Source organism: Rhinolophus hipposideros (assembly GCF_964194185.1).
Source record: "Rhinolophus hipposideros genome assembly, chromosome: 11".
Classification (NCBI taxonomy): Eukaryota; Metazoa; Chordata; class Mammalia; order Chiroptera; family Rhinolophidae; genus Rhinolophus; species Rhinolophus hipposideros.
The window spans coordinates 3,287,894-3,298,067 of record NC_138057.1 but is presented as its reverse complement, the minus strand read 5'-3'; positions in this window follow the sequence as shown (position 1 = coordinate 3,298,067).

Sequence of the window (10,174 nt, the reverse complement as noted above, 5' to 3'; positions counted from 1 at the left end):
GTGCGTCGGATTTCTTATTGGTCATCTATTGCTGCCAAATAGGAAAATCCTAACTCAACATAATAATAGCTCATTATGGGTAATAGGAAGTAATCGATTATTCTGGCAAACAGTTCTAAGTACTAAGGTTGAAAATGGACCCAAAAATGAGGCGATATTTCTCAGTGGACCCTGTTTTCAGTGCTTTATCTGATTTTGGCTAACGAGCACATAATACTTAAAAGCCAAAGGTTAACAGTTTCAATGGGGAGATCACAGCAAATGGATTCTTAATATAGTCGCTTATTTCATTTGGCTTTAGAAAGTGTTTCTTCATGTTCTTTTTTCAGCATTTGGATATGGTTTTAAATTATTCATAGTATGACATTGCTTTATTTCTCTAACAAATTTAGAAAAACATGAAACATTGGGAAGGTGCTGATGATGGAGCCATTTTATCTTCTCATGAAATATTGATATTCTATCCATGAAAGAGATTGCCAGTGTATTAACCACATTTTCTACTTTCTATCTTTCTGATTATTTGACATCTGGGAACTTGCTGACTCTGGAGGGACTGTTCCTCCCAGAGCTAGATAATTAGTAGAGATAGTAAGCAACTCACCTAAGAGCATGCCTTTCATATGCAAACCAACCAATGCAGTTCCCAACCACCTCCTCTCTGGGGCCATCACACTCGGCACAGTATCCCGCCCTCCCCCCCAGTCACCCCATGGCTGGGTAAGTACCAGGCAAACTGGGACAGCCCCAGTGCCCCAGAGCCCACTGAAATTCCTCAAACTGGATAAACCTGAGCCTGCTTATCCTGCCTCACACTCATTCTTTCACACAGAAAACAAAATAAAGGTACCTGCTCACAGTTCCCCCCTCTCCCTCCATCTCTTGGTACTTCGCCGTGTGCCCCCATTTCCATGGCATGGCATGGCATGGCATGGCACACACCTCCTCTTAGAATCTACAAGTATAAAAAGCTATCTTTTCAATGGCAGTCATCTCCTGATCTCTTACCTGAACAATAATAAAACTTACATCTTAAAACAGTCAGTTGCGTTTCAATACTCATTGCCGCCCCCACCTTCCCAATAACAGAACACCAATTTCTAGATAAGTACATTGCCTCCCAGATAAAAAGAGTCTTTTCTGAGTCTCTTTGGTCACTAGCAGTGGCTATGAGAATCAGTTCTCAGTGAGGGGTCCACAGAAGAGCTGTGGAGTATGCAACATCCAATAATAAATAAAGAAATTTTAACCAAAAAACAACTGTGCTTTCTCTCTGAGAATATCTGTAATAAGCCTTGAAGTCTGGCCTTACAGGCCTCTGTGATGGTATGACTTCTGTCTCTTTCTGCTACAAAAAAACTACAAGCTGTGGTTTGTTCATTTTCTTTAACAACGTTTCATTAATTTCTTACTTAAAACCATTATTTTGCATTTGTCCTGTTAAGAAAAAAAAGGAGCTCTTGATTGGTTTACTAATGATGGTGAAAGTTGGATGAATTGATAAAGTCTCTGAAAGAACGATTCATTCACATGAGAAGTCCAAACCTTCGATGTCAAATCATCAGATATTTTTATCTTATTTCCCAAACACCTGTTTGTTTTGTTTTTGGTTTGAGGAGAGATTCTTGTCTTTGAAAATTATCATCTCACAGATTGACAGATTCCCGGTATGCAAAGAGATTCACAGTACTTTACAGCATTAAGTATAGTATTTTGCTACTATTTCATCTGAGTTAGACATACAAAGGGGCGGGAGGAGATGCAACTTAACAAACACCGGAAAGTTTGTACCACAAACATGAAAATGTGCAAGCCAAGATGAAAAGCTCCGTGTTAATAGAATACCAGCCTGGATGACACAACAGAAGTCCCAGTGGCTCTAGAACAGCTGCTGAGAAGTTGAGAACACAACTACTATATTCTCAATAGGACTCCTGTGAAAGGTAATTAGTTTCATAATTCACGTCTGTAAAATGTATAGGATTTTTTTTTAAAAAAAAGTATTTCTCTGTCTTTTTCTTGGAAACTATGAAACCCACCTACAAGCTACTCAGCTGACCACATCTTGAACCATACTGACTGACAAGGCAAAGGCAAGATGTCTGGAGTGCCTGAGGGTTGTCAGCCAGTTAGCCAACTTTCTTGTCTGATTTCTGTTGTCCGACTCATTTTTAGTTGGCACTCCTCAGCCTAAATTTGAGATTTCTTTTTTTAATAACCTGTTAAGTAGAGTGTTTGCAAGTCTGATTCTGGCATGTTCTTAAGAATTGCATCCTTGCTAGCACTGTATTTATTTGCATTGTGTATATATTTCGTTCATTTGTTATTTTAAGAGGAAAATGTTGACAAGAAGGAAATGCTAATCTTGGAGATTACAAACCAGGGATAATGTATTAGTCAAAATAAGGTAGATTATGTTGCCGTAACAAACAACCCCAAAAATCTCAATGGCTTAAAACAGCAAAGGTTTATTTCTCCCTCTGGCTATATATCCAGTGCAGCAGATCAGAGGAACTTCTGCTCCCATCTCACCTTTCCCCCATCTGAGATGCAGGTTGATGGAGCAACCACTGCCTGGAACATTGCTGTTTCCGTGGGAGAAGGGAAGGAACACTGGAGGGCTTCTTATGGTCAATGAAATGCTCTCTTCACTCACAACTCCTCTGTCCGAAATGGTCCAATTTCCCCCACAGCAAAGGTGACAGGAAGCACGACCTTACTCTGTGCCCACAGGGGACAGAATGCTCATGCTTGGAGCACTACACAGAATCCCACCATGAGTGTTTAGGTGGGGTATGCTGCTAATTCTAATGTGTTTACAGGGTACTTACTGGTCCAAAGTACAGTTCAGGTTGCCAAGAGTGTTCAACAATGAGTTCAGGTTAAATAGGATGGAACAAAATCAGGACACAGGCAAAACCATGCCAGCGTAATGAGACATGTTAGAGGCGTCATAAAGGACAGGAGAACAGGAATTCTTTTCATTTAAATGACCGGGGAGAAGTTGATTAGATGGCAACTCTTAGTTCATTAGTATAGGAAACTATTTTAATATGCAGGGATAGGATAGGAAGACAGAAAGAAAGGATTTCTGAGCAGAGGAAACAGCATGGCCAAAATCGTGCATTTTGACACACCAGCTTTATATCTGTATGTTGCCAGTTTTACAGTGACAATATCTTAGCCTGTTTCCTCATCCTCTGAGTTCCTATTATTTACCAATGGTTATCATATTGGGTGTTGGACATAATTTTATAGTATCTAATTCTGAGGGCTGTTTTATTATTATGGTTGAGTGAGTGTGTATGTGTGTGTGTGTGTACACTGAGTGCTAATGACCACTTGGTACTTTCAAGAGATAATTCCTGAAAGTAAAACTGTCCTTGTTATTAGACAGACAGCAAGAATATAATCTTGACATTTGATAGGAAGGCAATAAATCATTCATATCTACTTAATTTGCCTTTGTTGCCCCTAATTAAAAAATAAAGAAACTGCAGAGCTTTTATCTTACATTTATTATGATTGGACCTATCTCCACTTAGATATTTTATGCCCTTACAGAAGTTCAGAGGGAAGTTGTGGTTTCCTTGTTTTCTTACCCCAGGCTAAACCCCTCCACGTTGTTTGAGGAAGACGGAACTTAAGGAATTAAAAGAGTGAACTAATAAAAACAACAGTAATGATAATGATGGAGAAACTGACTTAAAATTGTGGCCTGAACGGAGAGAGAAGTCCCCAGCCTAAGCCCCAGCCCACTTCCTCATAACCCCCTCCAAGCCACACCCCGATTCAATCACCAGACAACACCTACCCCTAACTACCCCAACTCCAGGAAGTCCCCAACCTATAAAAACCTGCTTAAAACCTTGCTAGGCGCTCAGTATTTGGGAAAGATCCTGCTGAACCCGCCGGGGTAATGAAGTTGATCTTCCTAACTTTCTGAGTGCCGCTTGGGTTCTTTCTGGTCCTGGTATCCGTAACATTCTTGGTTCCCTGACCGGTGGCCCCTTGAACCACTGGTTTGGGCGAGAGCAGGTCTAGTGTGGCAGAAGAGCATAGACGGGGTAGGCACACCCTGCTAATTTCGGCAGGCCAGGGACCTGCGACCTCCTGCCTGCTCTGGCCAGTGACTCCCTGCTGGACACCCAGTAGAGAGAAAGGATGGACAGTCAACCAGGACATAAGACACGTAAGACCCCGGGGCCCGGACCTAGTTAGACCTGCCTAAGGGCAGAAGGGAAACCTGATCACCTCCTGCTGAGTCCCACTTCGGATTCCAGTTAGGGCCACTTTGGGGGAGGGTGTCTTTCCTTCCTGAATGAATGTGTGCGTGCTTGGTCCCGAACGGGATTCTGTGTGGATCCATGGCCTCTCGGCTACGGAGCCCGAGTGAGCCCCAACCTGCGTTTCATGGTAGCGTCTAACGGCATAATGGTGATTCACACTCTCTGAATGCGACCTGGCCCGGGGCTTATACAGGCACACCTTAGCCAAGACATATCCAAAGTTCCCACAAGGGACACGGCCAGGCGGACACCTAATTGAGACCCTTCCCTTGTCTACGCGACACCAAACATCATGGGAGGGAGTCACAGGAAGCTCACAGTTCTAGACTGCATGCTAAAGAATTTCAGGAAGGGTTTCGGAGGCGACCATGGGGTCAAAATGACACCCAGATGTCTCCACAATTTATGTGAACTGCAGTGGCCAAGTTTTGACGTGGGATGGCCCAGAAGGCACTCTTGACCTCCCCATGATTCGCCGAGTCTACATAGTTGTCATCGGGACCCCAGGACATCCAGACCAGTTCCCTTACATTGACTAGTGGTTGGAAATAGCCCGAACCTTTCCTCCTTGGGTACGGTTCTGCTCCAATAGTAAGGGACAGTCCAGGGACCTCGTTGCACAGAACCCACGAGGCTGCGCCCAGAAAGACATGGCTAAGGCCATTACCAGGGGGACCCCGACAAAGAGCCGCCACCACCTCCCTACACACCATGGCCAACAGCTGGTGCGGCCCCGCCGTTTCCAGACACTCCGCTTCCAGCCTCGGCCTCCCCGTGGTCCTAACCCAACCAGCTCGGAACCCAACTTCATAGGATTAGCGGGAATGAAGTCAGACTGAAGAGGACCGGGTTCATTCGAACTCAGCCCCCACGAGCCTACAGTTGACTTAGATGTAGGGGGCCAAACAGTAATTTTTATGGTAGATACCAGAGCAGAACACTCAGTAGTCACCACACTGGTGGCACCGCTCGAGGACCGCAGAGTCACCATAATGGGAGCCATCTCGGATCAAGCTAAGAACCAACCTTTCTGCCAGGCTCAGACTTGTAAATTAGGACACACCGTGTCGCACAAGTTCCTCTACTTATCAGACTGTCCACAACCGCTCCTGGGACGTGACCTTCTTACCAAGTTTGGGGCGCAAATCTCCTTCAAACCATCAGGCCAAGCCACCATGTCACTGCAGCCCCCATCAGAGGGACTTATTCTGTCTATCACCACCCCGAGGGAAGAAGAATGGAAGCTCTATAGGACCGGCAGTGTAGAACAGAACCCAGAAGCCTACAGGGCCAAATTCCTGGAGGTTTGGTCTGAAGATAACCCACCTGGCTAGCAAAACATAAGGCCCGAGTTTGGGTGGAACTGAGACCCAGAGCTCAACCCCAATAGCTGCACCAATACCCCATCTCCAGGGAAGCTTGGGCAGGGATTCAAAAGCACCTCGCCTGTCTCAGAGCAGCAAGGATACTCATATAGTGCCCGTTGCCATGAAATACACCCCTCCTGCAGGTAAGGAAGCCCAAAGGAGAATACCAGCCAGTACAAGATTTGAGAGTGGTAAACCAAGCCACAGTCTCCCTACAACCCGTGGTCCCAAATCCATATACTCTCCTCAGCCAGCTGCCCCGGGAGGCCGGATGGTTCACCTGCCTGGACCTGAGAGATGCATTCTTCTGCATTCGGTTGGTGCCCCAGAGCCAATCACTATTTGCCTTCAAATGGACTAAACCTGATACCGGCCAGCAGCTCCAGCTGACATAGACCTGGCTCCCACAGGGCTTCAAAAACTCCCCAATCCTCTTTGGGGAAGCACTAGCCTCAGATTTGGCCACCTTCCCTCGAGAAGGATACTGCTGCACTCTATTGCAATATGTGGATCATCTGCTCTTAGCCTGTGCCACCGAGACCCAGTGCCAAACTGCGACACGGGCACTCCTGTCCCACTTAGCCGAGACAGGGTATAGAGTCTCCTGGAAGAAAGCCCAGCTCTGCAGAGAACAAGTACAATACTTGGGCTTTGTCATCTCCAAAGGACAGCGGACCCTCAGCACTGAGTGGAAGAAAGTCATCACTTCCCTCCCTCGGCCCAGCAACTGGAGAGTGCTCCGTGAGTTCCTCGGGGCCGCTGGCTTCTGCCAGATCTGGATTCCTGGCTTTTCGGCAATAGCCCAGCACTTACATGAGGCTCTAACTGGTCAAGAAAAGGACCCCATGCTATGGACAGAACATTAAGAACACTCCTTCCAGCAGCTCAAGAACTCATTTGGACAGGCCCCAGCCCTCAGGTTAGCTGATACTGAGAGGTCATTCCACTTATTCATCCATGAAGGAGACAAAATAGCCTTAGGACTGCTGGCCCAAACAGTTGGACTATGGTTCCGTCCCATCACCTACCTCTCAAAGAAACTAGACCCGGTAGCAGTGGGTTGGCCATCATGCCTGCGGGCCCTAGCAACCACTGTGATCCTCATCAAAGAGACAGATAAACTCACCTTAGGCCAGAGTCTCTTGGTTAAAGTACCCCACTCGGTCACCACCTTAATGAACAGTCAAGGACCCCGATCGCTGTCGAATGCACAGCTGACTCAGTATCAGGGGCTACTCCTAGAAAACCCTCAGATCTCGTTAGAAACTGTGCACACCCTGAACCCAGCCACTTTCCTGCCAACCGAGGAAGGGGATCCAGAACATGACTATATAGAAGTTATCAACGAGGTCTATGCCACCAGACCCGACCTCCGGGAAGGCCCACATCCTAACCCGGACATTACTCTGTATACTGACGGCAGCAGCTTCCTGAGGGACAGAAAACGTCACACAGGGTATGCAGTAACTACCACAGATGAGGTACTTGAGGCAGGGGCACTTCCATCCGGATGGTCAGCCCAACGGGCAGAACTATGGGCACTAATAAGAGCCTTTACTCTACCTGAGGGCTGAAAAGTCAACATCTACACCAACTCTCGGTATGCCTTTGTAACTGTTCATATCCATGGGGCTATGTACAAGGAAAGAGGCCTTCTGACCGCAGAGGGAAAAACTGTTAAAAATAAACAAGAAATCCTTAAGCTCCTACAAGCCATTTGGCTTCCCCAGCAGGTTGCAGTTATCCATTGTCAGGGCCACCAGAGAGGCAGCGAGCCCTCAGCAGTGGGAACAGGCTCAACGACACCATGGCCAAATCAATGGCGATGGGAAAGCCCTAGTGAATTACTCTTAGTAGCTAACACTACCACCACGTCCCTCCCGCAGTACACAAAAGAAGAACTCATAAGGGCAACGTCAGAAGGGGCACCAGATTGCCACAAGGGTAGTGGCAACTGCCTGACAAAAGACTCTTCATTTCAGCCCTGCTAGGTCCTCAAGTAACCGCTGAATATCACGTTAACCCACTTAGGAAAAACTACTCTCAAGGGCCTCCTAGCCAAAAACTTCTACGTTAGCCGCTGTCAGCTCTTTGCAAGCACATTGGAGAACGCTGCCTCGCTTGTGCAAAGAACAATCTCAAGTCTGGCCCCAGCCCCATCCCTAGGATTCAGAGAAGCGGTGCCAGACCTTTTGAAGACCTCGAAGTCGACTTCACTGACATGGCAAACTGCTGTGGTACTAAGTACTTGCTGGTCCTGGTCTGTACCTTCTCGGGGGGGCGGGGGGCGAGTAGAAGCCTTCCCCACTCAGACTGAGAAGAGCTGTGAAGTAGCCAAGGTCCTCCTTAGGGAGATTATCCCCCGCTACGGGATTCCACTTGCTATCCACAGTGACAATGGGCCAGCTTTCATAGCGGAACTCCTCCAGATGGTGACCAGAGCCATGGGCATCAACTGGAGACTCCATACAGCATACCAACCACAAAGCTCAGGGAAAGTTGAACACATGAACCGTACCTTCAAGGAGACATTAGCTAAACTCCACCAGGAGACCTCTCTAGGGTGGGTGGACCTTCTACCACTAGCCATCCTTCAGGCGCTCTGTACCCCTGGCAAATCTGGATTCTCTCCCTTCGAAATTATGTTTGGGAGGCCCCCTCCCATACTAACCAGCCTCCTTGGTGACATTCACCAGCTGGGGTTCTCCAGCCTCCAAAACCAGATTGCCAAGTTAGGCAAGATTCTCACAGTACGTGCTTACATTCTGGAAAGGGCCCCCATTTCTCTCGGGGCCCTGGTACACCCCTTTACCTGGGGAGATCAAGTCTGGGTCAAAGATTGGAAGCACGAGCCCCTCCGACCCCGGTGGACAGGCCCTCACACTGTCATACTTCTTACTCCCTCGGCTCTTAAAGTTTCAGGCATTGCTCCGTGGATCCATCACACTCGAGTTAAAAGAGCCCAGCCGGAGGATGACACCTGGATTGCCCAACCTGAGCTGGCCCGTCCACTCCGTCTGACCCTCAAGAAACAACCCAGATGAGCCTCGCCGTCGTCTGCCCGGCCTCCGTCTTCGCTGTCATTGAACTCCTACTATTTCTAGCCTTTGCTGGTCCTCTTGGCTCCTACCCCTGGCCAGCCCACTCCTCATGATCCTCCTCCTTGCTACCATTAGGCCATGCATAGTTAACGCTGTATTACGTTTCATAGAGACCTCCGTCACCCGTCAGGCTACAGCCCAGATCCTTGCTCTACAGGGTTATCGTCCTCTTAGCCAATATGATGATCTCTAAGTTGTTACCACTTACGATCATCAACAGGGGGGACATGATGGGGGAATTGACCTAGAATGGTTCCCTGCTACGTGGAACTGGCCTAAAATGGTGGCTCTAGCAGAGAGAGAAGTCCCCAGCCTAAGCCCCAGCCCATTTCCTCATAACCCCCTCCAAGCCACACCCCAAGCCAATCACCAGACGACACCTACCCTTTCCCCAATTCAAGGAAGTCCCCAACCCGTAAAAACCTGCTCAAAATCTTGCTAGGGACTCAGTCTTTTGGGAAGGATCCTGCTGAACCCGCCAGCATAATAAAGCTGACCTTCCCAACTCTCTGCGTGCAGCTTGGGTTCTTTCCGGTCTTGGTATCCGTAACAATAACTATTACCATTATGATGGTAAATGTTATATTAAAATCTTGGAGACAGATGCCTGCCTCTCTGGGTCCACCAATGACTTGTGTTATGCTGCGGTGGGCAGAGGCCTATTTTAGCTGAAAAGAAGTAACGGAATTGGAAGGTGATTGAGAGCAATCCGGAATGAAAACAGGAAGGCATGAGAGGTCGTGGCGTGTTCTGGAGCAGCGCAGAGCAGTTGGCTTGGGTCATACGAATGCTGCAGGCACAGCCCTGGCTGCAGCCTGAGTGCTGCATGTGAGTCGGGCCATAGCAAGTCACAGAGCCAAGGACAGCATGTGCGCTGGGCCAAGATTGGGCCACGTAAGGATGGAACACTCCAAACAGGTTGGGGCTCAGGCTCAAGACTAGTGAGGTCATCCCACACTTTAGCTGGAGGAATCCCTCTGGGTGGTGCAGTGGGCAGAGCTCTATTGCTGGATTACACTTTTCTCTCCACACCTGTCTTGGGAGATATAATACATAGAGGAGGCCAAGACCTCACACCAATTTGACTGCCTGGAAAACACTCATTAAAGGGGAACTCCATTTAATAAGCAGTCCCTATCCCCAGAAGATTTAGGGCACTGGCAGGCATTCCGAATTAAACTTGGTTAACAGCACTGGTTGTCAAACTTTAGTCCACATTTCAGTTACCTGGGAAAGTTTAAACACCCTGAAGCCAAAGCCACATCCCAGACCTACTAAATCACAGTTTCTGGGGTGGGGCCTGGGTATCAATAGTTTTCAAAAGTCCTCTGGGTGATTCCAATGTGCAGCAAAACTGGAGTACAAATAGAGTATAGCCTTGTTACTCAAAGTGTGGTCCAAAGACCAGTCTCATTAG